The sequence below is a fragment of the Polyodon spathula genome, chromosome 35 (assembly GCF_017654505.1).
Source record: "Polyodon spathula isolate WHYD16114869_AA chromosome 35, ASM1765450v1, whole genome shotgun sequence".
Lineage (NCBI taxonomy): Eukaryota > Metazoa > Chordata > Actinopteri > Acipenseriformes > Polyodontidae > Polyodon > Polyodon spathula.
The window spans coordinates 1,424,499-1,442,118 of record NC_054568.1 but is presented as its reverse complement, the minus strand read 5'-3'; the positions used below and the strand labels follow the sequence as shown (position 1 = coordinate 1,442,118).

The window sequence follows — 17,620 nt, the reverse complement described above, 5'->3', positions numbered from 1 at the left end:
GACAGATATAAAGGTATTTGTTTGTGCATGCGTGTGTGACGGACGGGAGTTTCTGTAAGGTGTTACTGGTCCTGTGTCTGCTCAGGACACTGTCTGATATATTCAGCAGCTGTCAGTGCCGAGTCGCTGTTCTCACCCAGAATAATCACCATCGTATCTCTCTCTGTCTCTCTGACCCACCAGCAAATCATGAATGACAAGTGGATCAACGCTGGCTACGAGGGGGATGAGCTGAAACCACACCTGGAACCACAGGAGGACTACAGTGACGCCAAGCGCATCGGTGACAATCACCTTCCCCTATACCATCCGTCCCTCACCTGTACCATCCCTCAAACTCCCCCATACCCTCCCTCCCTCACACTCTCCTATACCATCCCTCCCTGCACCTTCCCCTGTAGCATCCCTCCCTCAAACTCCCCTATACCATCCCTCCCTCACACTCCCCTATACCATCCCTCCCTGCACCTTCCCCTGTAGCATCCCTCCCTCAAACTCCCCTATACCATCCCTCCCTCACACTCTCCTATACCATCCCTCCCTGCACCTTCCCCTGTAGCATCCCTCCCTCAAACTCCCCCATACCCTCCCTCCCTCACACTCTCCTATACCATCCCTCCCTGCACCTTCCCCTGTAGCATCCCTCCCTCAAACTCCCCCATACCCTCCCTCCCTCACACTCCCCTATACCATCCCTCCCTCACACTCCCCTATACCATCCCTCCCTGCACACTCCCCTATACCATCCCTCCCAGCACACTGCCCTATACCATCCCTCCCTCACACTCCCCTATACCATCCCTCCCTGCACACTCCCCTATACCATCCCTCCCAGCACACTGCCCTATACCATCCCTCCCTCACACTCCCCTATACCATCCCTCCCTGCACCTTCCCCTGTACCATCCCTCCCTCACACTCCCCTATACCATCCCTCCCTCACACTCCCCTATACCATCCCTCCCTGCACACTCCCCTGTACCATCCCTCCCTGCACACTCCCCTATACCATCCCTCCCTGCACACTCCCCTATACCATCCCTCCCAGCACACTCCCCTATACCATCCCTCCCAGCACACTCCCCTATACCATCCCTCCCAGCACACTCCCCTATACCATCCCTCCCTGCACACTCCCCTATACCATCCCTCCCTCACACTCCCCTATACCATCCCTCCCTCACACTCCCCTATACATCCCTCCCCGCACCTTCCCCTATATCATCCCTCCCTTTCACTCTCCTATACCATCCCTACCTGCACCTTCCCCTATACCATCCCTCCCTGCACCTTCCCCTATACCATCCCTCCCTCACACTCCCCTATACCATCCCTCCCTCACACTCCCCTATACCATCCCTCCCTCACACTCCCCTATACCATCCCTCCCAGCACACTGCCCTATACCATCCCTGCCTGCACCTTCCCCTATACCATCCCTCCCTACACCTTCCCCTATACCATCCCTCCCTCACACTCCCCTATAGCATCCCTCCCTGCACACTCCCCTACCCCCCTGTTAAGCCCCTCCACACTCGCCTACCCTACCACCCTTTTAAACTCATCCACACTCCCCTGTGGTGTGTCTCTGAACACCTCTCTCTTCTCTGTTTCAGAGGTGATGGTGGAGATGGGATACTCTCGTGAGGAGATCAGAGACGCTCTGACCAATCGGAAATACAACGACGTGACAGCAACGTACCTTCTGCTGGGGCACAAGAACCAAGAGGTGAGAGACTGCAGTACTGAGCTTCACCACAGGGGGGTGCTGTATAGGAGAGGCTGCAGTACTGAGCTTCACCACAGGGGAGCTGTATAGAGGAGAAGCTGCAGTGTTGAGCTTCACCACAGGGGGGTTGCTGTATAGAAGAGAGGCTGCAGTGTTGAGCTTCACCACAGGGGGGTGCTGTATAGAAGAGAGGCTGCAGTACTGAGCATCACCACAGGAGAGCTGTATAGAGGAGAGGCTGCAGTACTGAGCTTCACCACAGAGAGTGCTGTATAGCGGAGAGGCTGCAGTGTTGAGTTTTTTCACAGGGCGAGCCGTCCTCACTGTGCTTTACCACAGGACTTGCTGTCCTCTTTGTCGTGTGTGTCGTTCTCTTGATTTACTTCCATCCCTGGCGCCTGCACTGTAATCTCACTCTCACGCTTTGGTCAATGTCGTCGGTGAGCTGTGGTTGAACTTGGTGAGGTCATTCGCCTGTCAGGCATGCTGTTACTGTGTCCAGTCAAAGATGACAAGAAGACTCCCGTTGCATAGCAGTTTGAGCCATTCCTGGTTTTACTAAGAGTTTTACCTGGTGTTGGTGCCGACACTGCTGTGCAATAGGAGGCTTATTACCGTGGTTTCCGTTCTGATTCGGCTCTGTTCTCTCTTTCGGTTCCAGCTGGATGGCCTGGACTCGCGCTGTGGCAGCAGCCTCTCTCTGGCCCGGCTCCGTCCCAGTAATGACATCACCAACGGAACCAGCAAGCACCCGACATCATCGACGACGTCATCGTCATCCTCGCACAGCAAGAGCCAGCGCAGCTCCTCCACCTACCACAGGGAGCGCAGACACTCGGACTTCTGTGAGTCCAACAAGCCAGACCCTAAACCCTAACCCTCCCCCCTCAGACAGGCTCCTCTTCCAAAAACGCCCCACCTGTGCAGAAGAGTCTCTCAACCTGCATGTGACAGGACACCATCACTGGCAATGCTGTTATGTACCAGGAAGGGAGAGACACAGAAGTTGCAGTTTCAAGCACTAACGCACATGTTTCATAATAAATAAACACAGGAAGAAACACTAATAAAACACATTACCAAATAATACAGCACAAGGGCCAAAATAAAATGTCTACACAAAACACTCACAGAAAATTAAACAAACAGATGGCACATCACGGAACAAGATAACACACCCCCCCTCTCTCCAAGACCAACATGAACTCGAACCATTACTTACTAACACCCCTGATCACTCTATTTATACACCTGTGGCTGGAGCCTTAATGAATCATCCCCGTAGTGACAAAGCTGGCAGTGGTGCGGGGCACAGCAGTAGTGGCAACGCTGGCAGCGGTGCGGGGCACTCCAGCCGTGGCAACTGACACACTGCCCCTCTCTACTCTCCCCTCCCCACTCTCTATTCTAACCCTCTCCTCTCCCCCAGGCGGCCCCTCCCTCCCGGCCGCTCTCCCGAAGCGCAGCCCTCCCAGCGCGGGGGACTCTGATCTGAAGGAGGAGCGCATGGCGCCCCGCAAGGCGAGCTGCAGCGTGGTGGGGAGCCGCACCATCCCCCCGAGCAGCCCCATGGTGAGCAGCGCCAACAACCCCAACAAGGCAGAGATACCGGAGAGGCGCAAAGAGGCAAGCGTCACCACTGTGAGTACCAGAGAGAGGGGTACAGGGGGACCGCTGTGAGTACCAGAGAGAGGGGTATAGGGAGAGCACTGAGTACCAGAGAGAGGGGGTACAGGGGGACCACTGTGAGTACCAGAGAGAGAGAGGTACAGGGGGACCACTGTGAGTACCAGAGAGAGGTACAGGGGGACCACTGTGAGTACCAGAGAGAGGGGTACAGGGGGACCGCTGTGAGTACCAGAGAGAGGGGTATAGGGAGAGCACTGAGTACCAGAGAGAGGGGGTACAGGGGGACCACTGTGAGTACCAGAGAGAGAGAGGTACAGGGGGACCACTGTGAGTACCAGAGAGAGGGGTACAGGGGGACCACTGTGAGTACCAGAGAGAGGGGTACAGGGAGACCACTGTGAGTGCCAGAGAGAGGGGGTACAGGGTGAGGGTGACCATTGTGAGAGGGGGCACAGTGCAACCAGAGAGTGGGGGGGGTACAGGGAGACCGGAGAGGGGGACACAGTGGAATAAGAGAGGCGGGGTGCTGGGAGACCAGAGAGGGGGGGTACAGGGAGAGAGGGGGGTTGTGCTTTCTTTCTCTGCTATATGTGAAAGGCATTATTGAAGGAGTGGATGAGATCCTGGGAAGGGGAGCAGCTCTGATTGGGTTGTATTGAGATGCTGCTTCACTGCCCTCATTACATAATAACTGTAATTATTTTATTTGTTTAATTAGAAGTCATGTCTCGTCACATCTCATTGGTAACACATGCACTGAATACAGAGCAGCAGGCTGAGATCCAGCATCCAGATCTGATTCATTTCTGCTGGTCCTGGGGAATATTGTTTGAACAGGACTCGTTTTGGAATCCAAGACACACCTGAGTCTGTTCCCTGTACACACTGGGGCAAATCAAGCTTGTAGTAAAACCTGGAATGGATCTGAGTCTTATTTCCACCCCTGAATCCATCGACAGAATGAGGGGCGAATCTCTCTCTTCCAATCCCAGAATCCACAGAATCTCTCTCTTCCAGTCCCAGAATCCACAGAATCTCTCTCTTCCAGTCCCAGAATCCACAGAATCTCTCTCTTCCAATCCCAGAATCCACAGAATCTCTCTCTTCCAGTCCCAGAATCCACAGAATCTCTCTGTTCCAGTCCCAGAATCCACAGAATCTCTCTCTTCCAGTCCCAGAATCCACAGAATCTCTCTCTTCCAGTCCCAGAATCCACAGAATCTCTCTCTTCCAGTCCCAGAATCCACAGAATCTCTCTCTTCCAGTCCCAGAATCCACAGAATCTCTCTCTTCCAGTCCCAGAATCCACAGAATCTCTCTCTTCCAGTCCCAGAATCCACAGAATCTCTCTCTTCCAGTCCCAGAATCCACAGAATCTCTCTCTTCCAGTCCCAGAATCCACAGAATCTCTCTCTTCCAGTCCCAGAATCCACAGAATCTCTCTCTTCCAGTCCCAGAATCCACAGAATCTCTCTCTTCCAGTCCCAGAATCCACAGAATCTCTCTCTTCCAGTTCCAGAATCCACAGAATCTCTCTCTTCCAGTCCCAGAATCCACAGAATCTCTCTCTTCCAGTTCCAGAATCCACAGAATCTCTCTCTTCCAGTTCCAGAATCCACAGAATCTCTCTCTTCCAGTCCCAGAATCCACAGAATCTCTCTCTTCCAGTCCCAGAATCCACAGAATCTCTCTCTTCCAGTCCCAGAATCCACAGAATCTCTCTCTTCCAGTCCCAGAATCCACAGAATCTCTCTCTTCCAGTCCCAGAATCCACAGAATCTCTCTCTTCCAGTCCCAGAATCCACAGAATCTCTCTCTTCCAGTCCCAGAATCCACAGAATCTCTCTCTTCCAGTCCCAGAATCCACAGAATCTCTCTGTTCCAATCTCACGTCACCTCTCTGATTAAAGCAGGTTCAGCAATCGCTCTGAGGGAAGGGATTATCTGAATGCAGCTGTTTCATGCAGGATTGAACAGACTTGCTTGCCCATACATTGCAGCACTGCTGTGATTATCTCACTCAGGAGGAGAGGTGACCCTTCAGGGCTCAGCCGGTTTGTTCAGCCTGATCCTCATTGCTGGAATAACTGCAGGACTGTGTGCATGTTCAGGGTGGGCCTCTATCTACACACCCCTTATTAAAGTGTTCTGTAGTAACAGCACAGTGTGATAAAGCATATTAAAAAACAAACTGTGGTTAACTAACCTTTGAAATATTTCACGTAGTAAAACAACAGCGCAGTGCAACAAAGCACAGTGAAAGCATGGTAAAGCATAGGTGAGCATTGTAAAGTATAGTGGGGTATGATAAAGCATATTAATAAACATGGCATATCAGGGCTCTCAGGACTGGCTGTGTGCTGTCAGGACTGGCTGTGTGCTCTCAGGGCTGGCTGTGTGCTCTCAGGACTGGCTGTGTGCTGTGTGCTCTCAGTGCACCGTGTCCCGGCGGCTGTCAGGGCTGGCTGTGTGCTCTCAGGACTGGCGGTGTGCTGTGGCAGAGAGTCCTGACCTACACTACGAGATGTCCTGCAACCACCCAGTGAGGCGGAGTCCCCGACCGCACACGATAGACCTGACCGACACACTGCTCTCAGAGTCCTGCCTGGCTGAGTCCTACCGAGGGGTGCGAGACGGGACTTGGGGGTGCTCTCAGGACTGGCTGGGTGCTGTCAGGGCTGGCTGTGTGCTCTCAGGACTGGCTGTGTGCTGTGTGCTCTCAGGACTGGCTGTGTGCTGGGTGCTGTCAGGGCTGGCTGTGTGCTCTCAGGACTGGCTGTGTGCTGTGTGCTCTCAGGACTGGCTGTGTGCTCTCAGGTCTGGCTGTGTGCTGGGTGCTCTCAGGGATGGCTGTGTGCTCTCAGGACTGGCTGTTTGCTGTGTGCTCTCAGGACTGGCTGTGTGCTCTCAGGACTGGCTGTGTGCTCTCAGCTCTCAGGACTGGCTGTGTGCTCTCAGGGCTGGCTGTGTGCTCTCAGGACTGGCTGTGTGCTCTCAGGACTGGCTATGTGCTGTGTGCTGTCAGGACTGGCTGTGTGCTCTCAGGACTGGCTATGTGCTGTGTGCTGTCAGGACTGGCTGTGTGCTCTCAGGACTGGCTGTGTGCTCTCAGGACTGGCTGGGTGCTGTGTGCTCTCAGGACTGGCTGTGTGCTCTCAGGACTGGCTGTGTCAGGCTGCTGTGCTCTCAGGACTGGCTGTGTGCTCTCAGGACTGTGCTGTGTGCTGTCAGGACTGGCTGTGTGCTCTCAGGACTGGCTGTGTGCTCTCAGGACTGGCTGTGCTGCTCTCACTGAAGTCCTGACTCCCACGACCGACACACTAGTCCTCCTTACCGACTTCAGGACGGGCTGTGTGCTCTCAGGACTGGCTGTGTGCTCTGTGCTCTCAGGACTGGCTGTGCTGTGTGCTCTCAGGGATGGCTGTGTGCTCTCAGGACTGGCTCAGGGCTGCTGTGTGCTCTCAGGACTGGCTGTGTGCTGTGTGCTCTCAGGACTGGCTGTGTGCTCTCAGGACTGGCTGTGTGCTCTCAGACTGGCTGGCTGTGTGCTCTCAGGACTGGCTGTGTGCTCTCAGGACTGGCTGTGTGCTCTCAGGGCTGCTGCTGTGTGCTCTCAGGACTGGCTGTGTGCTCTCAGGACTGGCTGTGTGCTCTCAGGACTGGCTGTGCTGTGTGCTCTCAGGACTGGCTGTGTGCTCTCAGGACTGGCTGGGTGCTGTGTGCTCTCAGGACTGGCTGGGTGCTGTCAGGGCTGGCTGTGTGCTCTCAGGACTGGCTGTGTGCTGTGTGCTCTCAGGACTGGCTGTGTGCTCTCAGGACTGGCTGTGTGCTCTCAGGACTGGCTGTGTGCTGTGTGCTCTCAGGACTGGCTGTGTGCTCTCAGGACTGGCTGTGTGCTCTCAGGACTGGCTGTGTGCTCTCAGGACTGGCTGGCTGTGTGCTATGTGCTCTCAGGACTGGCTGTGTGCTCTCAGGACTGGCTGGGTGCTGTGTGCTCTCAGGACTGGCTGTGTGCTCTCAGGACTGGCTGTGTGCTGTGTGCTCTCAGGACTGGCTGTGTGCTCTCAGGGCTGGCTGTGTGCTCTCAGGACTGGCTGTGTGCTGTGTGCTCTCAGGACTGGCTGTGTGCTCTCAGGTGCATGGTCGGCTGGCTGTGTGCTCTCAGGACTGGCTGTGTGCTCTCAGGGTGGCTGTGTGCTCTCAGGACTGGCTGTGTGCAGAGATGACCTTCGCTGCACCGAGACTGACCGACACACGATGTGTGATAAGTCTGACCGACCCACGCGGATTCCCGACGTACACACTACGAAGTCTGACCGAGACACACGAGAGTCCTACCCAACAGCACGACACACGACATGTACTGACTGACTCTCACAGAGAGTTCCCGACCGACAGCACGAGGAGTCCTGCCCGACGACACTACACACGAGAGTTTCCTTACCAAACCTCCATGACTCAACCTTCAGTCATGTCACTGGCTGTGTGCTCTCAGGACTGGCTGGGTGCTGTGTGCTCTCAGGACTGGCTGTGTGCTCTCAGGTTCCTGGCTGTGTGTGTCTCAGGACTGGCTGTGTGCTCTCAGGTCTGGCTGTGTGTGGGTGCTCTCAGGACGGGCTGTGTGCTCTCAGGACTGGCTGTGTGCTGGGTGCTCTCAGGACTGGCTGGGTGCTCTCAAGGCTGGCCGTGGGCTGGATGCGGTTTTGTCCCCCAAACTCTGAATCGATGGGCTAGTCGCCCACTTTGACCTGATAAATAAATACAAATAAAAACAGGACAGTGGTGCAGTGAGAGAGGAGTGTGTAAGAAAGCCTTTCAGAGTGCATGGTCGGCACTGAGGGTGTGCAGAGATGCCCTGAGAGCCCTGAGGGTGTGCGACGTGTTCCCTGTCGTGGACTCCGCACGTCTCTGTCCGACTCTGTGGACGAAGCACAGTCACGTCTGTGTGCCCGGACGCCCGGGACTCCCCACCGTCTCTACGGTACTGTCCCACACGGTCTCTACGGGGTAATCCATGACGTCCAGTTCGAAAATCTACCAAGGACAAACTTAACACCCAGTGTTTGTACCCACGGGGTGACGTGTTAATTATCTGAATGCACATTGATAGTGTGATAGAAAAAACATAGAAAAAAATGCACTTAATTATCACGACCATGCCCCTTTGATTACAAGCTAGGTTTGTTCAGTGTGTCCTGTCTGTGTGTTGAGTGTCAGTGTACAGGTGACTTTTGAGTCGCAATCCATATATCAGCCTTCCTGTCTTTAACGAGTTGACGGTGAATCACACAAAAACCCATTGTGTACCCACATACGTACAGATACAGCACTACGGTCACAACTTACATGAGACACAACCACACGCTGACACAAGGACCACACACTGAGTGGAAGTCACAGTGAAGCAGATTTTCGTACACACCTTTTATCATCACATTACGTTAACACCCACTTGGGTCGGCAACTCTACACAGATATCGACAACACACTGCCCCGGTCACCCAAGGGACAGTACCACACACTCACAGCGGTCACACAAGTAGGACAGACACCCACTCACACGAGAGCAAATGACAGACACAAACTCACTGTACACAAGGACACAAAGCCACTCCAACACATTCCGTTTCCGGTCACCATGACAGACACAACTACCCTCTCCGGTCACAAGTACAGACACACCGACACTCACACTGTGTACTAACCAAATGGACCAGTCCTACCAACTACACTAACGGTACTGCCTTAAGGGTTCCGCACCTCCACCACACTCAAACGGCCAAGGGACAGATCATACATCTTCTCAACACACTGCAGTCACAAGGAACAGACACCGCACACACGGTCCACAGGTAGACAGCCACACCTCCTGCCACGGAATGCCATACTACACCACACACTGTACGCACAATGCACAGTGTCACACTACGAACACAGTGTGTGCCATGACACACACAACCACAAGACACACAATGATAACGACAGCAAATTGGGTCCCGAACAAGGAGACTACACACCACAACACCACATTACAACTCACACAAGGACGTACACAGAATCAGAACACACCACACGGTCCAACCCAAGAATTGTGTGTGTGTGCCAGTGTTCCTGTCTGTGTGTGTGACCAGTGCCTGTGTTCCTGTCTGTGTGTGTGTGTGCCAGTGTTCCTGTCTACTGTGTGTGTGTGCCAGTGTTCCTGTCTGTGTGTGTGTGAGTGCCTGTGTTCCTGTCTGTGTGTGTGTGTGCCAGTGTTCCTGTCTGTGTGTGTGTGCCAGTGTTCCTGTCTGTGTGTGTGTGCCTGTGTTCCTGTCTGTGTGTGTGTGCCAGTGTTCCTGTCTGTGTGTGTGTGCCAGTGTTCCTGTCTGTGTGTGAGTGCCTGTGTCTCCTGTCACTGCACTGGAGAGTGCCGGTAGACCCACACACTCACAAGGTCTCAACACACACTGTCACATCAACAGACACAGACAACACACACGGTCACACGCTCCCTGCCAGGCCGATGACCCCTCACTGCACACAAAGGCACAGAGACACACAACTCGAGGACACCGACCGCTCGGCACCGTAGAAGCACACGAAACGGACGAACAACACTTCACAGTGAGCACAAGGACCAAGACGGACACTAAGGCCAGAGACACGGCACACCACGTACAGCACAATGACACAGGACCACACAGTACCACATTGAGCTACACAGAGAAACACACATGTCTTCTTGTGGACTAGCGGACGGTACTGCACTGGAGACCAGCCCTGTAACACAGTCTATGCACTGCACTGGAGACCAGCCCTGAAACACAGTGTGTACACTGCACTGGAGACCAGCCCTGTAACACAGTCTATGCACTGCACTGGAGACCAGCCCTGTAACACAGTCTGTACACTGCACTGAGACCAGCCCTGTAACACAGTCTATGCACTGCACTGGAGACCAGCCCTGTAACACAGTCTATACACTGCACTGGAGACCAGCCCTGAAACACAGTCTATACACTGCACTGGAGACCAGCCCTGTAACACAGTCTATGCACTGCACTGGAGACCAGCCCTGTAACACAGTCTGTACACTGCACTGAGACCAGCCCTGTAACACAGTCTATGCACTGCACTGGAGACCAGCCCTGTAACACAGTCTGTACACTGCACTGAGACCAGCCCTGTAACACAGTCTATGCACTGCACTGGAGACCAGCCCTGAAACACAGTCTATACACTGCACTGGAGACCAGCCCTGAAACACAGTCTATGCACTGCACTGGAGACCAGCCCTGAGACACAGTCTGTACACTGCACTGAGACCAGCCCTGTAACACAGTCTATGCACTGCACTGGAGACCAGCCCTGTAACACAGTCTATACACTGCACTGGAGACCAGCCCTGTAACACAGTCTATACACTGCACTGGAGACCAGCCCTGTAACACAGTCTATACACTGCACTGGAGACCAGCCCTGAAACACAGTCTATACACTGCACTGGAGCTAAGCCCTGTAACACAGTCTATACACTGCACTGGAGACCAGCCCTGAAACACAGTCTATACACTGCACTGGAGACCAGCCCTGAAACACAGTCTATACACTGCACTGGAGACCAGCCCTGAAACACAGTCTATACACTGCACTGGAGACCAGCCCTGAAACACAGTCTATACACTGCACTGGAGACCAGCCCTGAAACACAGTCTATACACTGCACTGGAGACCAGCCCTGAAACACAGACTATACACTGCACTGGAGACCAGCCCCGAAACACAGTCTATACACTGCACTGGAGACCAGCCCTGAAACACAGTCTATACACTGCACTGGAGACCAGCCCTGAAACACAGTCTATACACTGCACTGGAGACCAGCCCAGAAACACAGTCCGTACACTGCACTGGACACCAGCCCTGAAACACAGTCTATACACTGCACTGGAGACCAGCCCTGAAACACAGTCTATACACTGCACTGGAGACCAGCCCTGAAACACAGTCTATACACTGCACTGGAGACCAGCCCTGAAACACAGTCTATACACTGCACTGGAGACCAGCCCTGAAACACAGTCTATACACTGCACTGGAGACCAGCCCTGAAACACAGTCTATACACTGCACTGGAGACCAGCCCTGAAACACAGTCTATACACTGCACTGGAGACCAGCCCTGAAACACAGTCTATACACTGCACTGGAGACCAGCCCTGAAACACAGTCTATACACTGCACTGGAGACCAGCCCTGAAACACAGTCTATACACTGCACTGGAGACCAGCCCTGAAACACAGTCTATACACTGCACTGGAGACCAGCCCTGAAACACAGTCTATACACTGCACTGGAGACCAGCCCTGTAACACAGTCTATACACTGCACTGGAGACCAGCCCTGAAACACAGTCTATACACTGCACTGGAGACCAGCCCTGAAACACAGTCTATACACTGCACTGGAGACCAGCCCTGAAACACAGTCTATACACTGCACTGGAGACCAGCCCTGAAACACAGTCTATACACTGCACTGGAGACCAGCCCTGAAACACAGTCTATACACTGCACTGGAGACCAGCCCTGAAACACAGTCTATACACTGCACTGGAGACCAGCCCTGTAACACAGTCTATACACTGCACTGGAGACCAGCCCTGAAACACAGTCTATACACTGCACTGGAGACCAGCCCTGAAACACAGTCTATACACTGCACTGGAGACCAGCCCTGAAACACAGTCTATACACTGCACTGGAGACCAGCCCTGAAACACAGTCTATACACTGCACTGGAGACCAGCCCTGTAACACAGTCTATACACTGCACTGGAGACCAGCCCTGAAACACAGTCTATACACTGCACTGGAGACCAGCCCTGAAACACAGTCTATACACTGCACTGGAGACCAGCCCTGAGACACAGTCTATACACTGCACTGGAGACCAGCCCTGAAACACAGTCTATACACTGCACTGGAGACCAGCCCTGAAACACAGTCTATACACTGCACTGGAGACCAGCCCTGAAACACAGTCTATACACTGCACTGGAGACCAGCCCTGAAACACAGTCTATACACTGCACTGGAGACCAGCCCTGAAACACAGTCTATACACTGCACTGGAGACCAGCCCTGAAACACAGTCTATACACTGCACTGGAGACCAGCCCTGAAACACAGTCTATACACTGCACTGGAGACCAGCCCTGAAACACAGTCTATACACTGCACTGGAGACCAGCCCTGAAACACAGTCTATACACTGCACTGGAGACCAGCCCTGAAACACAGTCTATACACTGCACTGGAGACCAGCCCTGAAACACAGTCTATACACTGCACTGGAGACCAGCCCTGAAACACAGTCTATACACTGCACTGGAGACCAGCCCTGAAACACAGTCTATACACTGCACTGGAGACCAGCCCTGAAACACAGTCTATACACTGCACTGGAGACCAGCCCTGAAACACAGTCTATACACTGCACTGGAGACCAGCCCTGTAACACAGTCTATACACTGCACTGGAGACCAGCCCTGAAACACAGTCTATACACTGCACTGGAGACCAGCCCTGAAACACAGTCTATACACTGCACTGGAGACCAGCCCTGAAACACAGTCTATACACTGCACTGGAGACCAGCCCTGAAACACAGTCTATACACTGCACTGGAGACCAGCCCTGTAACACAGTCTATACACTGCACTGGAGACCAGCCCTGAAACACAGTCTATACACTGCACTGGAGACCAGCCCTGAAACACAGTCTATACACTGCACTGGAGCTAAGCCCTGAAACACAGTCTATACACTGCACTGGAGACCAGCCCTGAAACACAGTCTATACACTGCACTGGAGACCAGCCCTGTAACACAGTCTATACACTGCACTGGAGACCAGCCCTGTAACACAGTCTATACACTGCACTGGAGACCAGCCCTGAAACACAGTCTATACACTGCACTGGAGACCAGCCCTGAAACACAGTCTATACACTGCACTGGAGACCAGCCCTGAAACACAGTCTATACACTGCACTGGAGACCAGCCCTGAAACACAGTCTATACACTGCACTGGAGACCAGCCCTGAAACACAGTCTATACACTGCACTGGAGACCAGCCCTGAAACACAGTCTATACACTGCACTGGAGACCAGCCCTGTAACACAGTCTATACACTGCACTGGAGACCAGCCCTGTAACACAGTCTATACACTGCACTGGAGACCAGCCCTGAGACACAGTCTATACACTGCACTGGAGACCAGCCCTGAAACACAGTCTATACACTGCACTGGAGACCAGCCCTGAAACACAGTCTATACACTGCACTGGAGACCAGCCCTGAAACACAGTCTATACACTGCACTGGAGACCAGCCCTGAAACACAGTCTATACACTGCACTGGAGACCAGCCCTGAAACACAGTCTATACACTGCACTGGAGACCAGCCCTGAAACACAGTCTATACACTGCACTGGAGACCAGCCCTGAAACACAGTCTATACACTGCACTGGAGACCAGCCCTGAAACACAGTCTATACACTGCACTGGAGACCAGCCCTGTAACACAGTCTATACACTGCACTGGAGACCAGCCCTGAAACACAGTCTATACACTGCACTGGAGACCAGCCCTGAAACACAGTCTATACACTGCACTGGAGACCAGCCCTGTAACACAGTCTATACACTGCACTGGAGACCAGCCCTGTAACACAGTCTATACACTGCACTGGAGACCAGCCCTGTAACACAGTCTGTACACTGCACTGGAGACCAGCCCTGTAACACAGTCTATACACCGCACTGGAGACCAGCCCTGAAACACAGTCTATACACTGCACTGGAGACCAGCCCTGAAACACAGTCTATACACTGCACTGGAGACCAGCCCTGAAACACAGTCTATACACTGCACTGGAGACCAGCCCTGAAACACAGTCTATACACTGCACTGGAGACCAGCCCTGAAACACAGTCTATACACTGCACTGGAGACCAGCCCTGAAACACAGTCTATACACTGCACTGGAGACCAGCCCTGTAACACAGTCTATACACTGCACTGGAGACCAGCCCTGTAACACAGTCTATACACTGCACTGGAGACCAGCCCTGTAACACAGTCTATACACTGCACTGGAGACCAGCCCTGAAACACAGTCTATACACTGCACTGGAGACCAGCCCTGTAACACAGTCTATACACTGCACTGGAGACCAGCCCTGTAACACAGTCTATACACTGCACTGGAGACCAGCCCTGTAACACAGTCTATACACTGCACTGGAGACCAGCCCTGTAACACAGTCTATACACTGCACTGGAGACCAGCCCTGAAACACAGTCTATACACTGCACTGGAGACCAGCCCTGAAACACAGTCTATACACTGCACTGGAGACCAGCCCTGAAACACAGTCTATACACTGCACTGGAGACCAGCCCTGAAACACAGTCTATACACTGCACTGGAGACCAGCCCTGAAACACAGTCTATACACTGCACTGGAGACCAGCCCTGTAACACAGTCTATACACTGCACTGGAGACCAGCCCTGAAACACAGTCTATACACTGCACTGGAGACCAGCCCTGAAACACAGTCTATACACTGCACTGGAGACCAGCCCTGTAACACAGTCTATACACTGCACTGGAGACCAGCCCTGTAACACAGTCTATACACTGCACTGGAGACCAGCCCTGAAACACAGTCTATACACTGCACTGGAGACCAGCCCTGAAACACAGTCTATACACTGCACTGGAGACCAGCCCTGAAACACAGTCTATACACTGCACTGGAGACCAGCCCTGTAACACAGTCTATACACTGCACTGGAGACCAGCCCTGTAACACAGTCTATACACTGCACTGGAGACCAGCCCTGTAACACAGTCTATACACTGCACTGGAGACCAGCCCTGTAACACAGTCTATACACTGCACTGGAGACCAGCCCTGAAACACAGTCTATACACTGCACTGGAGACCAGCCCTGAAACACAGTCTATACACTGCACTGGAGACCAGCCCTGAAACACAGTCTATACACTGCACTGGAGACCAGCCCTGAAACACAGTCTATACACTGCACTGGAGACCAGCCCTGAAACACAGTCTATACACTGCACTGGAGACCAGCCCTGAAACACAGTCTATACACTGCACTGGAGACCAGCCCTGAAACACAGTCTATACACTGCACTGGAGACCAGCCCTGAAACACAGTCTATACACTGCACTGGAGACCAGCCCTGTAACACAGTCTATACACTGCACTGGAGACCAGCCCTGAAACACAGTCTATACACTGCACTGGAGACCAGCCCTGAAACACAGTCTGTACACTGCACTGGAGCTAAGCCCTGTAACACAGTCTATACACTGCACTGGAGACCAGCATTGAAACACAGTCTATTCACTGCACTGTGCAGAAAACACAATGCTCTCTATTGAAATGGAGAAAAAAGCTGTACTTGCCTTCTTTATTGGATTACGTACTTAAAGTGTATTTATTCTCTCTCTCCCCCCCTCTCTCCTTCCTTCCTCCCCTAGCTCTGTGTCTCACCGTGTCCCGCCCCCCTCCCCGTCCTCTCACAGCATTGCTGCGGGGGCATCCTGCTCCTCTTCCTCCAGCGGGGAGCGCTCTCGCCTCTCTCGCGGCTCCTCCATCCGCAGCACATTCCACGGAGGGCAGCTCCGAGACCGACGGGGTCCCCCACACCCCCCCACGTCCCCCACCCTCTCCCACGATGCCTCCCCCCTTCCGCCGTGCAGAAACGCCATGCTCTCTATTGAAATGGAGAAAAGCTGCACTTGGCCTCTTTACACGACGCTCGCCCGGTAGGCAGTATTCAAGTCGTATCCACTGGAGGTTTCCGGCCTCCCCATATCGCTCTCACCTCCTCCCCTCCCCCCTCCTCTCACAGCATTGCGCGGGGTCCTCCTGTCCTGCTTCCTGAGGGGGGAGTCTCTCAACCAAACTGCCGCCTCCTTCCATCACAGATTCCACGAGGGAGACCGAGACCGTGGGGAGTGGAGGGGGATGAGTCCCTACGGCCTCCCCTCCCTCCTGTCCACAGGTAGAGGGAGAGATGGGAAGACAGGTGTAGAGGTATGGATGGAGAGGGGGAGACAGATGTAGAGAGATGAAGAGAGGCAGATGGAGATGAAGGTGTAGAGAGAGGGAGGGGGAGACAGAGGCATAGGGAGTGGGAGAGAGGGAGGGGAGGGGAGGTGTAATTTCCCAGATGTGTCTCGCTGCCTCTTCACTACCGGCTGCTCTGACCTGCATTCTCAGTCTTGTTTTTTTCTCTTTGCTTTCTGCTCCAGTCTTTATTTGATCTCCTCCCTGCCTCTCTTTCTCTCTCTCCAGGGTCACTCTTGACCCATCTAAACGACAGAACTCAAACAAATCTGTCTCCGGCTGCCCTCTACCGCAGGCGTCTAAAACAGTTAGTAAGTCTCTCCTCTTCCTGTGCTCTTACTGTCCTCTCTCTCTCTCTCTCTCTGTATCTATCTGTGTATCTGTCTATATGCCTGCCCTCTACCACAGTTAAGTCTCTGCTCTTACTGTCCTATCTATCACAGGGCTGTAAAACAGTTAGTTAATCTCTCCTCTTACTGTCCTGCCAGTCTGTTTGTGTCTATCTGTCTATCTGTGTGTATGTGTCTGTCTGTGTCTCTGTCTGTCTTTGTGTCTCTGTATCCCTGTCTGTATCTGCTCCACATCCTCCCTTCACTCTCTCATGTCTCTCTGGCCTGGCAGTGTGCTGTACTTGTAGATTTAGAATAAATGGTTTAACAGCGCTGTGATGGAAATGTGTCTGTCTGTCTCCATGGGTCCAGTCATGCTGTGCAGCTGGATCAAGGCAGACAGAACGTATCCCCTAGACTTCAACAAAAACCTTTAACCCTTCATACAGTGACAAGTCATCTCGCTGGCAGGGAGAACGTGTCTCTCTGTGTGTCTTTGGCTCGTTCATTTCTAATTGTGATTTTTTTCTGTTTTTTATCGAGGGTCACAGACGAACCTGAGAGAGTCTGCAGACCTCCGATCACAAGGTAAGACAACGCGACACTGCTGAGCTCTATACATACCTCACTGTGCTTTCCTATAGACTGTGCTTTCCTATAGTATGTATAGGTAAAGGTAGAGGTCTATAGGAAAGAGAACTAGGAAAATGAATAGGAAAGAGAACTCCACTCAACACTGCAGAGCTGTATAGAGGTCTATAGGAAAGAGAAC

General features: G+C 53.1%; 1 pseudogene; it reads left to right on the top strand.

Moving 5' to 3' along the window:
• LOC121303739 overlaps nucleotides 1-17,620 on the top strand; it is a 48,031-nt pseudogene that overhangs the window by 27,949 nt on the left and 2,462 nt on the right.